This window comes from Sander lucioperca, chromosome 6 (assembly GCF_008315115.2).
Source record: "Sander lucioperca isolate FBNREF2018 chromosome 6, SLUC_FBN_1.2, whole genome shotgun sequence".
NCBI classification, from domain to species: domain Eukaryota; kingdom Metazoa; phylum Chordata; class Actinopteri; order Perciformes; family Percidae; genus Sander; species Sander lucioperca.
The window spans coordinates 26951808-26970634 of record NC_050178.1 but is presented as its reverse complement, the minus strand read 5'-3'; the positions used below and the strand labels follow the sequence as shown (position 1 = coordinate 26970634).

The 18827-nt window shown below is 43.2% G+C and overlaps 1 long non-coding RNA gene across 1 annotated transcript in view; it reads left to right on the top strand.

The window, feature by feature from the left end:
* Positions 1-17718, top strand: part of LOC116055524 — a 23929-nt gene extending 6211 nt beyond the window's left edge. The window contains exons 3-4 of the long non-coding RNA XR_004106320.2: positions 12745-15671; positions 15706-17718. This is a non-coding gene — a long non-coding RNA (uncharacterized LOC116055524). The remainder of the gene's footprint in view (positions 1-12744; positions 15672-15705) is intronic.
* Positions 17719-18827: the final 1109 nt, after the last annotated feature.

Below are 18827 nucleotides of genomic sequence, written 5' to 3'. Positions count from 1 at the left end.
TTTCAACGTTCTTTTATCAGTTATTTTTTTCAAATGCTATAAAATTGAATAAAACACCCAAATTCAATGAAAATAGCTGACTGATCATTTATTTTACTTGTGAAGAGCGTTGAAAGAAACCCAAATTTCTGATATAGAAACTTTGAAAATGGGATAACACCAGGAGGGTTAACAAACATCCAAGTCTAAAAATAACCGTAGACATTAGCCTTCACATTGTAATTCCAGAGGTGTGATATGCGACACAGCAAAAGTAGCTAATTTACATGATTTAAATTGGAGACAGGTTTTTTTTCCTGTTGTTCCCATTGTTCCCACATTGCGTGAATGCAGCACGGTTGCTGAGATCTTTGAATACTTTGGTGAATTTTTACCCAAACCACCTGGTTCTACTGGGACTCTTCTTCTCATAAGTAACAGAACAGGTATGTTGGGGTATTACCTTAAAATAAACTGGTAGCTAATCTTACAACAGTGATGGTTTGTTGGTATTGTGACCACTTGTGATTGTTGCCCCATTGGACCGCCTGTACTTTTAGAGATGTTGAGACGTTTTGGTGAGAACATTGTTATCATAAATGATAGAAGCAATGGCTGGAGCTGCAAACACGAAACCCAAGCTGTAATTTTAATTTCAGGGTTTGGTAACGTGTCAATCTTGTTTTTGTTCCCATTTAGTTGTGTAATTTGGAGGAGTAAAACTTGACTTAATATTCAGTGAAACAAGTAAAATCACGATTACGTCGGCACTATTATTATGTAAATGTTAATTAAAAACTGAAAAACCTGCTACTGTAAGATGGTGTGAACAGGTAGAATAATTATACTACATACAATTTAAAAATGGATAATTCATGAATGCTGGAATATTAGAGGATTGCTTGGCTTGTCCCTTTGGCTGGCCTCACTTATTCAGCCTGTTTCATATTAATGGTTGCTGGGTATTATACACACACATGCAGCCTGTTTCATATTAATGGTTGCTGGGTATTATACACACACATGCAGCGATCACACTGCGGTAGCGGCGGTAATTAAAGAAGAGTTAACGGTGGAATTAAACATGCATCATTCCCTCTTTCCTCCATTTGAACTCCATTCCCTCCTCTGGTGTTTTTCTCTCTCTTCCCATTCCCTTCTCTTTTATCTCTTTTCCTCTTTTTATCTTTTAATCATCCTGCTCTCATTCTTCTTCGTCTTCTGTTTTCGTCATGTTGTTCTACTTCTTTTCTCCTGTTTTCCTTGTTCCTGTTTTTCTTCTTCTCTCTTCCCTTCTTCCCCCTGTTTTCCTTTTTTTATTATCATTGTCTCCCTCCTCTTACTCCTCTTACTCTTCACCTCCTCCTCCTCCCACCCTTTCACTTCACCCTCTCCTCCTTCTCTTCTCTCTCCTCTCCATCATTCCCCAGAGGTGAACCAATGTGTGCAAGCTGTTGCAGCAAGGGCAGCGCTGGCATACAGTGCTATGTACAGTGTACATACACACACACACACACACACACACACACACACACACACACACACAAGCCTTGTAGACACTGCAGATGCTGCATCAAGATAAATGAGCCGTCATTAGCCAATCAGGTCAGCCGGTGGGAGGGTGATGGAATAGCGAGGAGCGAGATCAGCTTAGTGGAGGTCAAGCCTCTGACAGAGGAGATGTGTGTATTTGTGTGCGTGTTTCTCTGCACAGAGAGAATGAACTCTCACAAAGTTTTCTTCTTCTCCTCCTCGTCCTCGCTGCACAAGCAGAATTGCTTTGTTTCTTCTTCTTTTTCCCCCACTAGTGCTCCTCTGGGAAGCGGAGGAGTGCCAAAGATTGTTGTGCTGCCGTTTGACGGCCTAATTGGTATCTCCAGCCCGTTGTTTATCTCTTTATCGGCAACTCGTCACAGTGAAGGAGACAGAGGTTTAGGGGGAATTCAAAACATTTCAATTTCAGCGTGGAATTTCTGCAGAAGGAAAAGGTAGATGTCATATTGTGTTTTTTAAGTTCCCAAAGAACTTCTCCTGGGAAAAGGCTATAAAACCAATTAGAGAGAAAGTTAGACTGGCATGTATTCTCATTACAGCACTATAATCAATCAATGGGTGTGTGTGCGAGTGTGTGTTTCCCCTCTTAACATTTACACTACGGCTAATGCAAATGGTTTTATGCATAAAGTGTTCATTCTCACAGCCAACGTGCTGCTGGGAAGGAGGAGGGGAAATGCCCTCATTCTCTCCCTCTCTATCTACGAATGTGTGTGTGTGTGTGTGTGTGTGTGTGTGTGTGTGTGTGTGTGTGTGTGTGTGTGTAGCGGGCTTTCGGGATGGCCGGTGGCTTCCTTTGATCACTAATCCTTTCTCTGGCCTGACTTTCTGTCCCTCCTTCTTTTATTCCTCTGCCCATCTCTCCTCTCTCCTCTCATCTCCTCTCCCGCGCTCGCCTCGCACAGCCAGTTGCCATGTCTGCATTGTGAGCAGCTTACAGGCGGATATCTAGGCCAGGGTGCCCTCTCTCTCTTTCTGACTCTCGGTTGATCTCCCTCTGCCTCTCCCTCTGTTTTCCGGAGTGCTTAAAGATATAGCTTTGTACTGTTACTATTTGAACATAATGCCCATGCAAGTTATTGGTCGCTGTAATCATTCTTTGTCTCCATACCGGCAGTGAAGCAAGTTTTTCCTAGTGAGAGGACTTCACTGCAAAGGTGTATTACCGAGTGCAAAGCGTAATTCAAATGTAGTGTGACTGTATACACTAATGGAAAAAATTGAGTGGGTGCTGATAGGAGCAAAGTAATTCTGGGCAGGGCAAATTGCAGAGATGACGCTTCGATGTCAGTTTAAAAAACGAAAACGCTTATGGAGAGGCTTTACGACTCCACTACATAAACAGAGAAAAAAGGAAAAAAAGAGCAAGTCTAGAGGAAAATAATAAAAAATGACGAGTTCCTGATGAGTTCTGAGCTTTTACATTAAAACACAAACACAGCACACACAGTCGACACCAGTGGTGTAGTCGACGTGATACGCAGGTATACGCCATATACCCACTAGGGAAGGTCAAGAATTTCCATATACCCACTTACAAACATATTGGTCATAAATTCATAATATAGTCTGTGTTGCTTGGCGGTCATTCTCTGTGCAAACATGAAATTAACTCATATGAAAGTAGATATGAAATGAAAGCCAACTCAATATACACTCTCATTATTTTCGTAAGCCTGCCGCTGAAGCTACTGCAGCCTCGGGTGACACTGCAGCATGAGGCTGATGCTATACGCAGTAACTTTAGAAGAAATGTATGGGGTTGTCGCTCTGGGACACGGGCGAGAATGATGCTGGGAGGGAAAAATCACAGTATACTCACTACAAAAAACTAGACTACACCACTGGTCGACACGTTGCTGCAGATAACGTCTATACAGTCAATACAACTTATACAACTTTACTATTTTTTGACACTTCAGTTATTCCTGGAAAGAATAATTGAAACATTAATCAATATACGCACAAAAATAGACAGCCACACTCCACATACAGTATGGTTGGTTCATACCTTGCTAGCTCACTACAGCTGTACTGGCTGTTTAGGATCAATACACACGGACTGCAAAAACACCCAAAAATTTTACGTAAAGCAAAAACCTGCTCCATATTCAGTCGGACCATACCTTAAGTACCTTAAAAAAATCCATAGTATTAGTTATGTGCAAAAATGTACGCTAAAGTGCAAAAAGCTCCCTTCAGCGTGTGTATGGAACGTGAAGATGAAGTAGTATTAAAAGGGACAACGGCAGCGAGTAGTATGAAAGCCCGAAATGCTGCGTAGGAAGGTTGGTTGGGGGGGTGGACGGGTCAAACAATACAGGACTTTCACAGGAGACCGGGGTTCATGTCCCGCGTGACACTGAAACATTTATTTTATAACCAAACCCACGATCTTTACCTAAACCCAACTGTCCCCTTCTCGTCCCACATGTCACGTAAGCGCACCTTTTATAAGCCCACCCACGATCGTTCTCTAAGCCTAACTGCGTCAAAAGTGACGCCAATAGTCCCGACCCAGCGCGTTTAGATAAAGCACGTTTAGCTCTGATGCTAAAGGAGACTTTTAGCATCAATAACAACGCCAACGGCACCTGACCGAGCGTCCGTATTTTACTCAATGGGAGTGAGAATGTTTTGGTTGTACAGTATAAGTTATTGCTCAACAACACGTGGCGAGCTGCTTCCAGTGATTGCCTGACATCGAAGAGCGGAGGAAACGGATCAGGTGAGCCATGAAATATGTTCGGCAAGTCATTTTTTGCAGTTATTCTGAAACCACATGAAGGCAGTACAAATGCCCTATCTCGCAATGTTAACGAAGTGAAAAATGAAATGTGTATCCGCCCTGTGATTCGGATCCGCTCCAAAATGTTTTGGGTTTTTCCTACACCCTTCCAACAAGTTTCATGAAAATTGGAGAAGAAGTTTTTCCGTAATCCTGCTGACAAACAAACCAACAAACAGACAAACTGAGCCAAAAACATGACCTCCTTGGCAGAGATCTCTAGTCTACGTATGGAAAGTGAGTATTGTTATAAGATAGACTTGAAAAAAAATGCAACCTTTCCTTTAAACAAAATTTTGTTGTGGTTTGAGTTTAACAGCATTCAACCGTGTTAACTTTCTTTCTTCTTGTATTCTCTACATACCCCTTCCTCCCTTTCTCTTTCTCATCTCTCTCTCTCCTTCTCTGAGATCACTTTGGCCTTTCCTTGTCTTACTTTCTCTCTCACTTTCTCTCTCGCAGCCGCTCTAAGGCGAATACCTTACAGCATTATTATTCAGCATGTTGATAACTTCACAGAGGATTTCAGTGGTTGGCCAGGCACTTGTAGTGCTATTGAGACGTAATAATCCCCCCTGCTCTCCGCCCGGACTTCGTTAAGCCTTATTCCCCACTGGGAACCTGAAGGTTATAATTACCGTACCTGTAGTAGACCTCGGGAGCGCCTTGTTGGCTCTTTGTAGTCCTGGTGTCGCTCCACAAGGGGGCAAGAGAGATAATTATAGAAGCCAACAGACAACACTAAGTTTGTGTGAGGCCTCGGGGACATTAAGAGAAAACTTCGAACACAGATGCGGAGGCTGCATCTAAAAAAAAATCACCATTTCTGTACCTTTTCCTCTCCACAAAAATACATTAAAATGTCAGTGAGTTACCAACGCTTTACTTAATACATTATTTTTCACCCCCACTCAAAGGTCCTTGAGAGATTATTTTAAAGAGTAGCATGCACACCATCTTGCCTGCACTGTGTACTCGTCTGTAACAAGTGGACTTAAAAGCCAGTGTATACGTAAAGAAAACCAATTCTTACAAAGTATTCGATCATGTGTAAAGCCAAAGTGTTTATATCTCTTCCGAATGGCCACATCTGAAAGCAGGGCTAAAAGCTGCTCTCACAGAGAGGGCTGAGACGCAAGGAATCTTAAAAATGAGGAGCAAATACTTTTGTACTCTCTTAGTTGCACTCTGTTGTTCAAATGAAAAGTGACATAAGTAGTTTTTTGAAGAATGAAAAAGTGGCACACACCTGTCCAACATTGGTTTTGGAAAATTCTAAAATTGTGGGATGGGATCAATTGCTCAACTGACAGAAAAGTAATCAACAACTATTTTAATAATCAGTCCATCATCCTAGTGTTCATTTTGTCACCTATTTGTAATTTAGTCTTAGTCTTGTGCCACATGTCCTTGTTAGTTTTAGTCATATTTAGTCATTCACATATCTTTTTTTGTTAGTGAAGTTTTAGTCGACTAAAGGTCTCATCATTTCAGTCTAGTTTTAGTCAAAAGAGAACTCAAGGTATCTTAGTCTAGTTTTAGACAAAACATTTTAGTCTTTTATTAAATAACAAATTATTTCTGAGATTATTTCTGATAACAATTTCAGTCAAATAGTGTTTCACACATCTCAAATATTGGTTAAATGTCATAATTACCTGACAAAATACACTTTTTTTTTTACTACACATTTTTGTTGAATGCAACTCTGTTAAACGTGTCTGGTTTTCTGATTTAAGAGACACATTCACAAATGATGAACTTGTTCTGAAGAGTATTTTGCACAGAAAGTGTGGAAGGTTTCTCTGCGTGGCTAATTTTTTGGAAGACAGATACAAAAAAACCAGACGGAAATTTCAGGCAAGGACCTTTAACCTGCAGGTTGAGGCCGGCGTCCTCTATCACCCTCTTGGCGAGTGTGTAGTGTTAGTGTTAGCGTGTAGCGTTAACATGCAGCGTTAGCGTGTTAGCATGTACCTGTGTGTTAGCCTGTAGCGTTAACGTGCATCATTAGCGTGTTAGCTGTACCTGTGTGTTAGCCTGTAGCGTTAACGTGTTAGCCTGTCCCTGCATCGTTAGCCTGTAGCGTTAGCGTGTTAGCTGTACCTGCAGGTTGAGGCTGGCGTCAGCCACAGGCCAGCAGCAACAGCACGAACTCATTGTCTCGTGTCAGCACGAGACAATTGTAGATGAAAATGAAGAGAGATTTTATCTTAGTTTTTATTTTATGCAAAACATTTTAGTCTCGTCGTTTTTCGTCAACAATAATGCACGTTAATTTAGTCTTAGTCAGCGTTTTTGGACATTGGTGCAGTCTCGTCATCGTCTCGTCTTTGTCATGGAAAAAAAGGTCGTTGACGAACATATTTAGTCTCGTCTCGTCTAACGAAATTAATACTACATCATCCAAGTCATTTATCAAGCGAAAATGACAAACATTTTCTGGGCCCAGTCCTGTTTTGTATAAAAGTTAAATTATTATAAATTAAATCTCTTGTCAGACAATAAAAGCCATAGGAGAATGTGACCCTGGAACCTCATTGGCATTTCTCGCTATTTTTTGACACTTAAATGTCAATCAAATCAAAGATTTTTCAATAATCATTACTGAGTCTTAAAGTCATACTTTTCACATGCAAACTAAATCACATTTGCCCCAAATTTCATTTTGCATGTGATCTATTAAACATTTTTTTCTAAGCATTTTCTCTTTAAATAAGGTCAGTCACTTCACAAAGTGTCACGTAAATGCTATTTCTTTTCATAGAAATGTATAAAAATAATGTGGTCTGCAGTGAAAAGTATTATATCATCTCATCATCTCTTTTTCCACCTCAATATTAAAGTAAGTGACTTTTAAAAATAGGTATTTTTCGGTGACAAAATGGACATATCGACGTTGAATATCGAGCCGTCCTGAAAAGAGGGCAGACATATCTAGGAGCAGGTGGAGTTCTGGCTGCATTTGTGTGTGTGTGTGTGTGTGTGTGTGTGTGTGTGTGTGTGTTTTGAAGGGGACCAGCACAAAGCACTAGCCTGTGGAGAAAATAGAAAGCTCCTGTGTGTTACTAAGTCAATAGGCTCTTTGTTCTCTGGGACTGGGAGACAGTTAGCCATGAGGACAGATTGAGACTCCAATGCACCATAGTGTACCTGAATCTGCACACACACACACACACACACACACACACACACACACACACACACACACACACTACTCAAATACCTGCCTGACAGGACGTCATCCAATCTCTGTCCACTGTTTCTGCTTTATACTCTTTTTCCTGACTTTCTCCCCTTTGCTTCGCTCCTCCTTTATCTCTCATACTTTACATATATCCATATTTCTCTGCCTTTTCATACCATCCACCATTGGCATCTTTTGTGTTGATATAACACAAACTGTTTCCCTGTTTTTTCAGCCCTCTCAGTTGTCTAGGCTCAGGGGTTGGTGGGTGGGAGTTTTTACCTGAGAGCAGGACAGAGGGCATTTTGTGTTGGACAAAGGAGCAAGCGACAGTGAGAAGGAGAGAGTTGGGAGGGGGTGGGTAGAATGGGGGGGAGACAAGAATGCAACAGATACAGGTAAAAGCTTTGTGTGGGTACCAGAAACTAGGAACCCAGGACAAACACTGGCTTTAATGTCTACGTGAGGGTAAAGAAAGAGCGCAACTGGGGCTTAAAGCCAGAAAAGAAGGACATGAAGACGGGAAAAAAGAGGAAGAGACGATCAATGTGTTTGACTTGATCAGATAAGTGGCAGGGAATATGTGGTCCACACAAAGACGGAGTGAAGGGATCTCGGGAAAAGTGCAGGATTGCTGCTGCTGATACGACAAATACAAGATGTAAGTAAAAACCAAATCTTCAGGACAAGCCTTTTCTGCTTTTAAAAAGTAATCTGTGAATTATGTAAGATGTTAAGTGTACCCCCTGCATTTAATAACTCCCCAAAAAAACTGTACATGAAAGCGAGCGTTTTGGGATTTTGAATTTTGGAGGCTGGCGCAGAGTAAAACTTATTTTTTATCCACCAGTTAGAGCGTCTTGTTGCCTGCTTGATGGGAAGTGTTCTGGATGGGAGGTTTCTCAGTGGCTACTTATATTCCATGAGTAGAAGTCAGGCTCATGTCAGCATGGATCACACTCGCATTGAGTGTTTCTGCTTTGTGTGTGCGTCCGAAGGCAGTCACGGTATTAATAATGGATAACGTTCAATAAGTTTTCTGTGGAACGTCTCTGGGCTGTTGACCATTGGGATCAGCATTAGAATTCTGTCACTCAAACTCAAAGGCACAACACTGAGCTTATCTATTCCTCTATGCACAGACACAGACACACATGCAAGTCCAACAGCACACACATATACACGCATGCTCATACGTTCTCGCTCCATCATGCAAATACTGATCACCTTATCTCGTCGTCCAACCAAGAAGATAACAAATAAACCACAATGTCTGTTTCCACAGAGGATCTCGATAAGACACAAATCAGCTTACACACACAAACACGGACAGAAACACATACAAGGAAGCAGAGCGAGTTTTCACAGGGATGAGGTTGAAAAAGACGGACTAAAACAAGGATGGATGACTTTGACATTAATCCTACCTGCTTCAAACTGTCTCTGAGTTCCCCTCTTACTTTATTCTTAAACCCTCCTTCTTTATCTCATGTCTTCTTATCTCTGCATGTCTTTCCAGCCCTCTGTCTTCCCATTTCCATGCTTGTTGCTAGAGCAGTCTCTCAAAAAGCAGGGATTCCCCTCCAAACTGTAAAGTAGCTCTTTGTTCACCAGATACCGAGGAAGCATGTTGGGCATGTGTGTTCGGTTATTAGCAATCTTTCAGGTGTGTGTATATGTGTGTTTTGCCTTTGATCTTAAAGGAATAGTTCGACATTTTGGGAAATGATTCACTTTCTGGCTCCGCAGGCTCTGTTTTTGTGAACTCAGCAGCACGGCCAGATCGCAGTCAAGTGCGCTCTGCCAAGTGCTTCGGGAGCGCACAAAATGCACTTTTGGTAATTTCGTGGCCAGGCTCCCTTGGCGCACCTGTGGCACACTTTGGCACAGGATGAGATCAGAAAGATTGGTCCTGAGAAAGTTATAAGTGGAGCTAGAAGTTTGAAGTGATTCATTATTTTTTTGGAGCGGTGTAAACTATTTCCAATTTCTAGTTTCATTTGCGCTCACCCTAGTGTGACTGACTCGCACGGCAAGCTGCCTGTTTTACTAATCTCAGCAGATATTGCTAACGGCGTGTAGGGCTAAAAGTTTCTGGGGCGAAGAGCACAATGAGCCAACCTATGATTTAGTGGTGGGGATACTTGGGACCATCAGTAGCTTGAAGCTTGAAGTTAAACTTTTAGTTAAGTATTAAATAATGAATTGCCAATTTACTTTTTTCCTTGGCCAATCTCATCATCCAGAAATACCGATCCAACCCAAGTTTGGATCCCACCATGGTTGGTTCACGCGTGAAGCCACACTGTACTCGGGCCTGTGACTGTTCATTTATGTGTGTATTTGTGGATGCACGTGGGCTGCTTTGCCTCCCTCTCCCTCTCTGTTAACGTTGACTCATCCATTTTCAGCCAGTTAATAATTCAGAGGGTTTTCAGGCTGTGTTTTCATCTGTCTCATCTCTGCGCTCGCCTGTGTAAGAACCCCTAGTAATTACACACCACCAAAACAAGACACTGACTCCGATGGCCGGCAGCGTGGCTGGGGTTGGAGAATGAGCGGAGAAAGAAGAAGGGAAGCGGGTGAGAGTGAGGGAAGGAGAGATCGGAGGACATGGATTGGAGGATACACAGAAGACAAGAAGGATACACAGTGGAGAGAGGTGTCTCAGCACTGTTGTAAATCCTCTGCAGGGCCTTGTAAGCTGTCAGACAAGCTGAGGGTGTTAAAGGCATGAAGTGAGAGCTACTCACATTCCTGATCACACACACACACACACACACACACACACAAATCATTGTGCGGAAAGAAAAGTTTACTCCTGCTATCAGCGTGACTGGCTCGCTGCTGTGTTTTATGGCTTTCTATTCCTATGTGATTTTCTCTGCCATGTCACATAGGGTCTAAAGCCATTGGGTACAGAGTGGGAGATCTGCAGACAAGGATGAGATGGATATATGAAATGACAGAGGAGGGATAAAAGAAGAGCACATGGAGGTTTAACAGCATATATGTACACACTCACACACCCGTACACACTGCATGGCCCGAGGCGTTTTTGTCTCTGCTTGCTGGCAGCCTGGAGTCTAGCTCAGCTAATTGCCCCCATATGAGACAGGTTGAAGCACACATCAATCCCCAAAGCCACACGCATACACACACACACACACACACACACACACACACACACACACACAGACACACACACACACACACACACACACACACACACACACACACACACACACACACACACACGCATGAATGCAGACACTTTATGTTTGGTCTCTGCCTGTGTTTTTGTCACCCACTCTCTTCCACTTGTATTAACACACACCGACACACACACCGACACACACACACACACACACACACACACACAGTATACACTCACTCCCCAGCTAGACCTGCTGGTGCTGCTGACTCAGGTTGGTATTTAATGAAGCTCTCAGCTGCTAGTGAAAAATGTTAACGTTGGGAGTTTAGTGAGCCTTAAGACTACTTCTGGCTGTGTGTGTGTGTGTGTGTGTGTGTGTGTGTGTGTGTGTGTGTGTGTGTGTGTGTGTGGGAGATGGGAAGAAAAATGTGAGAAGAAGCGTAATGGTAGTTTTTGTTCCTCGTTGAGTGACAGCGCTCAATAGACCACCGTGCCAATCTTTACCGCAGCTGTTCTCTGACCTATTGACTGAACCGCAGTAACTTTGTTGCTGAGAGCACTGCAGAAATGCAAAAGACAAACACACACGCAGCCTTGAGTGTTATCGACAGCTTTCTGCTATACATTTATCACTGGATTACAACAGTTTTCCAACTGTAGGCCTGTAGGTAATATAAATGATGATAAATCTCAGAGCATTTAGGTTTGAAGCCGTGTCGTTGCAAGGTTTCCCCCAGAAAAGTTGTTAGGCCCAATGAAGTATCTTTTGACGGGGGCAGGTGAGCAGTGCTAAAAGCAGATTCATATTTACAACAAATGTGAAAAAGTGTGACCTTACCTCTGGTCATTTTAAACTATGGTTAAACTATGGTTGGGTTTAGGCAACTTAAACACTTGGTTAAAGTTAGGGAAAGTCATATAAACACAAGCAACATAGCCGTCACTAAAATACCTTTCAGTCTTTCAGGCCAAATCGGCTACCTGGCTTGCCGACCATCTGTCACCGTTAAGCGGCAGGCTTCCTTGGCTCAGGTCTGTGCTCTGCTATCATAGACTGCGTGTGCTGATGAGTTAGCTGCTCTGTTCCACAGAGTGTCACTCGTTCGTCAGCTCGGGGGTGTGTGCTGTGCTAAGAAGAAGAAGACAAACTTTATTACATTTTTACACTCTGTCGATATTACACATATATACACAGACAAGGATGTAACTTTGGGGACAATGTTGGGAGGGTTGAGATCTCAAAATGTCAAATGTCGAAATGCGAGAAATGTCGGTAAAAAAACGACAAAATCTTTGGAAAAAAAACTTCAACAAAAGGCAACAAAAACTAAAAACAAAAATTGTCTAATTTATTTTTGAAAAAGGCGACAAAAACTTTAAAATACGCAAGAAAAGGCATTAAAAAAAGCGACAAAAATGTCTGAAAAAAGCAACAAAAACTTTGGAAAAAGCCCAGTTTTGATTATTGGGTGAGTTGCAAACCCCCCCCTCATAAATTATGCCTATGACAGAAGCATATTGCTGCCAACTAGGGAGTAACTTTGGGTTAAACTGCATTCTGGTGAATTTTTCTGCAACAATTTGTGGTGCAAATGTCTTTATTTATGTAAAGGAAATTATAATAGTTTTTTTATTTTTTTTGGGGGGGGGTGCACTGGCAATTTTTGATTATTGGGGGGGTTGTAACCCCCCTATCTCCCCTGTAAATTACACTGGCCCCACTTTTGCTGGAAGCATCCACTGCACAGCACGACATGGCAACGGCTTGCTCACTTGATCATATTTCTTTACCTTAGGCAAACTGTGATCAAATGATGCCAAACTCTCTTCATCATAGAGTTCAGTTAAAAGTTCTAAACAGAAAACTCACTTTGCCTCAATATGCATGAAAGAAAATGAAAAGATGAAAAAGCCCCTTTCTCCTTCTTTGATTCCAGATATCCATTTGTGTTCAAAAGACTCATTCAAGCTCACGAGCAGTGTGATGTGCTGGCAGCTTGCCAGAGGAAGGAGAAACGCTGTAACACCTCCCCTCTTCTCCTCCTCTCTTCCCTGTCTCTCCTCCCTCTCCCTCCGCAGGTGTACGTGGCTGCGCTGCGTCAGATAGGCCATGCCCTTCACCTGTGCCTGCTTCTGTGGTCTGAACGGCTTCTGCCGTAGACGGAAGAAGAAGAAAAAGGAACAAGTGGAGGAGGAGGACGAGGATCAGGAAGTAGGACGATGGAGGGATCAGGAGACAGAGGTGTGACCGCGGCGCAGTCAGCTGCACTCTCCCTCCCTTTACGAGGGTTTTATCCTTTAACAAACTGGAGTGTACGGCTGCTCAGTACAGACTGTCTGATGTTATGCATGGGGATACTCTAACAGTGATGTGGGGAAGGGGCTTCAGCAGGCACAGGCTTTTATTGAAATTACATTTTGAACCAGATACTGCATCTCTTTCCAAAGTGTCTGAGGCTTCAGGTTCTACATATTTTCTACTTTTTAAGCTGCATAAACTCAACAACTGCAATGCTGCCTTGAGCCATATTCCTCAAAATGAATCAGATTAATGAAAATAAAAGCCTGTGAACCCTGCGCTCATCCCCATTAACCATCCTTGCTGCATTTCCATTTTCCCTTGGCAGCTGACAGAGAACTTTGCTTCTGCTGATGTGATTCCAAAAAGCATTTTTATCAGTGTGATTTATTTCTTGCCATAGCTGGTGTACTGTATAAGTTGTAAAGAGACGGCGGGCCCTTGAAATCCATTATTTCTCTCAGTCACACTTCTCAGCATCTCTCCCTTCTCCTCCTTAATCGTAGCTCCACGGAGGCTGAATGGACGGCGCTCTGCACCTCCTCGCCTACCTGCTTATGTCAGATCAACTTAGTGCAAACTTCAGCCAAGTGAGAAAGTGTACAGTAATTTCCAAAGTCACCCATGGAGGGCTGGAGCCTATCTCGGTTTTCACGCTGAGCTGGGCCCAATCTAAAGCAGAGCAGCTGTCCAATCAGCAGCTTAGCTGAAGTGTGAAGATAGGAGTCAAGGGCCAGAATGAGCAACAGGTTTTGTGAGAAGTCCCTCCTCTGATGCCGTAGCATCTCTGTCTCATTAATCGCCAGACAAGTAATTACAAACACGCACACACTGATGCAGACCCATCCATTAATGTCCCCCGTGGGGAGTGGAGTGTCTGTCCGTAAATGCCACTGCGGTGCGCTTCCAGCTGTCACCTGTGTGAGTGTATGACTCTGAGAGTGTGTGTCTGTGTGCTTTTGTTTCTTCTTGGCTGCAACAATAGACTTTCAAACCTTAAACAAGTGGTTAAGAGATCCATTCAGCTGCTATAAAACTGCCTTTTCAGAATGCACATCGAGACACAAAGACCCCAACACACACACACACTCACGCACACACATAGTTCTCATTAGCGTATGTGATTATGCATTGCACGTCCAGTCAGGCAGTGGAGATGTAATTAACCTTTTTCCAGCAGGAAACAGATGCCTGGATGTCACACACAAACACACAGTGACATACACACACACACACACACACGTCTGCTGTCAGGGAAACAAAGCCAACGTCATGGTGTCACGGAAACAAAGCCCCAAAAGCGCCGCCTGGCACTCTGTGATAATCCCCTCACGCATATTTACATTCAGGGCTTAGAATACGCCTCGGTGCCGCCGTCTCCACCCCCGGCCTCCACCCATCCGTCCTCTCACTCCTCTGCTTCTACCTTTTGGACTTCCACCACATTCCCCTTTTCCTTTCGCTATCTCTTCCTCTCCTCCTTCTTTTCCCTCTCTCCCAAAACTCTCTCCTTCGTGGGTTTCATCAGTTTATCATCAGTGGACAGTACATGGCCTTGCATGGCATCTCCCACAGATTAGCCCCCATTCTGCCTTTCTCTGATTCTTAGTATCAGGGATTTCTTCAGGCGGGCAAAAAGCTGCTTTACGACAGATTAATGGACGGCTCTGATTGTGTCTGTTGGTGTGTGTCTGTGCCTGCGTGAAATAGATTGTCTGTTTACCCATACTCCCGCTTACAAGCGGCGAAATGAGACAAAGCTAAAGCCATTTCACAGTGTAGAGCACCTATTATGATTCACTGTGTTACGACGCAGGCCTAATGAGAAATAGAGAGAGGGAATGAGAAGAGGGGTTGGAGGAGGATCGGGGAGGAGGAGAGAAAAAGACGGTAATGAGAGCAAGAGTTGGATATGGAAGATGGGGGCTAATGCTAGACAGAGCATTCATGCTAATTGGCTACAGTGGATAACTTTCTGAGGTGGGGGATGAGTGTGTGTGGTGGTAGGGGAGGGGGGGGGGTAGAAAAGAAAAAAGAACAGCCTGATCTGTCGGAGTTACACTCATTTAGCGCTCCCTCCATTTCACCTCTTTAATGAGAGGAATATTCGTTCCAGTAGACTTGAAATTGTTAACGATTTGTTGCTCACACACACACACACACACACATACACACACACACACACACACACACACACACACACACACACACACTCTTGGAGGTGGTGGTGATGGTGTTGTGGGGGGGGGGGGGGGGGGGTTTGGAAGGAGGATGGTGTTGTCGAGGGAAGGTGTGCGTTTTCCCTCAAGCGCCACAAACCCAGTCCTTTATGGATCATGGCAATTTTCAGGGATTGTGACTCAAGGACAAACAGCTAAAAATAGAGGGGTGGTGCACGACTCCTGCGACAGCGGGGAGGGGAGGCAGCAGGAGGTGGGGGCGGCGAAAACGAGTCCTGTCGCATTAGATTTGGGTCAGAAACGAGGGAAGAGCAGACGAAGCGGAGAGTGTTACAGACGGCGGCGAGATTCATCAGTCGCTGCTCCCTGTACCTCACTCTACCCCCCCCACACACACACACACACACACACACACACACACACACACACACACACACACACACACACACCTCCTCTCTAACAAAGATGGTAAACCGCTGGAAAGACAAAGAAGAAGTAGCAGGGAAGAAAAGGAGGGAGAAGTGACTGTATACTGTGAGAGAAAGAGAGACTGAACCACAGCTAGGTTAGATAATATTATAATATTAATAGATGCCGTTCTATCCGAGGCTCTTTACTGTATAATCAATGCATGCATAAATTCACACTATGAAAGATCCCAGTAGGGAACATATTGTCTCTTCCCAGTTTAAAGGAACTTTGACATTTTCAGAAACACGCTTATTTACTTTCCTATTGTACTTTCATGTCTGTATGTTTAGCATGAAACTGCAGGGAAGTGGGAATCAATTAGCTTAGCATAATGACTGGACGCAAAGAAAGCGAATAAGCGTATTTTCAATAATTACAAAATAACTATTCCTTAAATCCAGTGGGTAGTGTGTTGGTTAACTCTCTGTATTACATAAGGAATTGGACCTGGTAACCCTGTCTATTATGGTGCCATGCTTAAGGAAATGAAATCCTCACCACCAACTCATGCAGAATAAGTTGCTTTCAGACATCAAATGCTGCCGCAGCCACTCAGTGACATTGCCTACGTTTTCAATATACGGTGCAGGGCAATTAGATTCATGACAATATTAGTACCTTTCTTTAGGGAATGGTACCCTCAACCCTGGCAGTGTTGCTGCAGTACTAAACAGCTCTTTGTCCCTCCTGTTGTCCCTTGATTACTTTCTCCTTCTGGCACGCACATCTGTTCTGTTTTCCTAATGAAGAAGAAAGTGATGGTCCCACCAAGGCTAATTAGGAGGTAGACTGGTGATAGAGTCAGGAGGGAAACGCCGACCACTTAGAGCTCCCACCAGTCCCGGAGGATCACACGAGGGTTTGGGGAAAAGGGATGCCGAGAGAGGAGATAAAAAAACGAGCAGAAGAGGAGGAGAAGAGAGACACGTAGCGTAATTGAGACTGTAATGGGTTTTGTCAGAAGCACCTGTCAGGGTCAAGTTAAAACGATTTTGGAGAGGGAGGAAGAGAAGGATGAGAGGATGGAAAGGGGAGAAGGAGCCAATTGGAGTCAGGATCCCGGTGAGGAGAGGCCCTCGTCCATGCCAACCTCACCTGATTGCCAATTTGTGCCAGTCTACACACATCAAACGCCAATACGGGCCATGCACAGACACACAATGATTTGGGGAGTGCTAACCAGCAAAAAGCACCCATACACATTCACTCACACACATGTGCGAACTCACGCTGACAACCCGCCTACGCTGGCTGATTGGACACATCTAGCCACTTAACAAGGTATCCACGGTGCAGACCTAAGCCGTGTGATTGGAAGATAAAACTGCCACCGTTAAATCTCTAATTCTCCTCCACGTCTAGATGAAAATAAGATGCAGCGTTGATTAGATCGCAGCCTCGGATCTGTGCCACGTTTATTAAAGCCCCCACCCCCTAACCCCAACCAATCCTATCTTGGGTCTCCTGCCAACCCCAAATACTCTATTTGTGATGGAAAAGCAATTCTGACACCCTCGAGAGTTGAGGGTGATGCCTAAAGAGTGATGAAATTAAGTTGAGTAAAATGTATTTATAAATCGCTGTTAAAGCTGCACCTGGAAATCAACGTGTTTACAGCCCCGAACGGCAGCATAAGTGACTGAAATGTCCCACTGTTGGTCAGGAGAGAGTGGAGCTGATGGACAGGCTTAGCCATCTTCCTGGGAACAAAGTTCTCACTTGGTGCTGTTTTACTTCTTTTTCAATTTCATAGAAAATATTAGCTGCAATCAAACATTTTTGACACCAGAATTTCATTTAGGCAAACTGTAAAAACCTTTTTCACCTTTACTCATAGGAAAGATGTTTTTTTAGGTTTTAGGTACACATCAACAAACACTCTTCTTACAAATCAAAAGCAATACTTTAGATTGAAAAATCTTCTAGATCAGGGGTCTTCAATGGTTTTTAAGCCAAGGACCCCTTAACTGAGAAAGAAACGGATCAGGGACCCCCTACTACATATATTGTATAAAATGAAGTTGCATATTAAACTGGGCCTATAATAACATGTAGGGCGGCTTTAAGCCTTTATACCTTTTTTTGCGTAGAATACTAAGCTATGAAAATTAGGGATGTCCAGATCCGATCACGTGATCGGAAATCATGCCCGATCACGTGGTTTCAGACTTGATCGGAATCAGACGTTACCTCCCGATCAGGACTGGGATATATATGTATATATATTCTCATTATTTTTTAACACATCTATAGTTATGCGGTGGCACAGAGTTAGACCCTTTTGACTTCACACAGAAACAGCAACGCATGCGGCATGACATCACTCTGTTGCAGAGACGCTATTGGTTAAATGTCGGCAAAGTAGAACACGGACGCAGCTTGAAGCGGAAAGCGCGAGTATGTCTGCAGTCTGGAGGGATTATAAAGTTGAATTATTATAGAAGTATCGGATCGGGACTCGGTATCGGTAGATACTCAAAATCAAATGACTCGGACTCGGACTCGAGGGCAAAAAAACCTGATCGGGACATCCCTAATGAAAATATGAATTGTTGGCATGATTTTATAAATCATCTTTTAATGCTACACATACATGCGGCACAGCGAAAACTTAAGATGAACTATATTTGTGTGTGGCTATCTTAGTGACTACCTTACATATAGGCCAGTAAGCCTATCATCAGTGGGGATTTATATTTGCTAATAATATGTTGGAATTATGTTAAGACATTTTCATTTTTGAAAGAACTTTCAAAAATTGAAAATAATTTGGGGCAACCCCCTGCAGTGACTCTGAGGACCCTCTAGGGGTCCCAGACCCCCTGTTGAAGATCTCTGATCTAGATGAACAGAAGGACAATCAGCTGACTTATGCTCCACAGGGCCGAAGCTACTATTGAGGACACTAAGGACATGTCCTTAGTATTTGGGATTTTTAGGAACCTAGGGGAAGGTTACATTCTACTTTAGCAGATATTTTGTAGGCTGAATCAATATATTTAACTCTGACTAGCCAATTAGTTATTTCTCCACCAGATGTGTCATCCTGGCATTGTACAGAATCAATGGGCAGTGATCTCAAAGTATGATTATTTTACATTTTTCAGTTAAACTTAACAATTGAGTGTTGCTTCATGTGCTTATAATTATTGTCCTAGTCATTAGGATAAATAAATTATTTAAAAATCCCTGCATTGTCATTCTGTATGGGT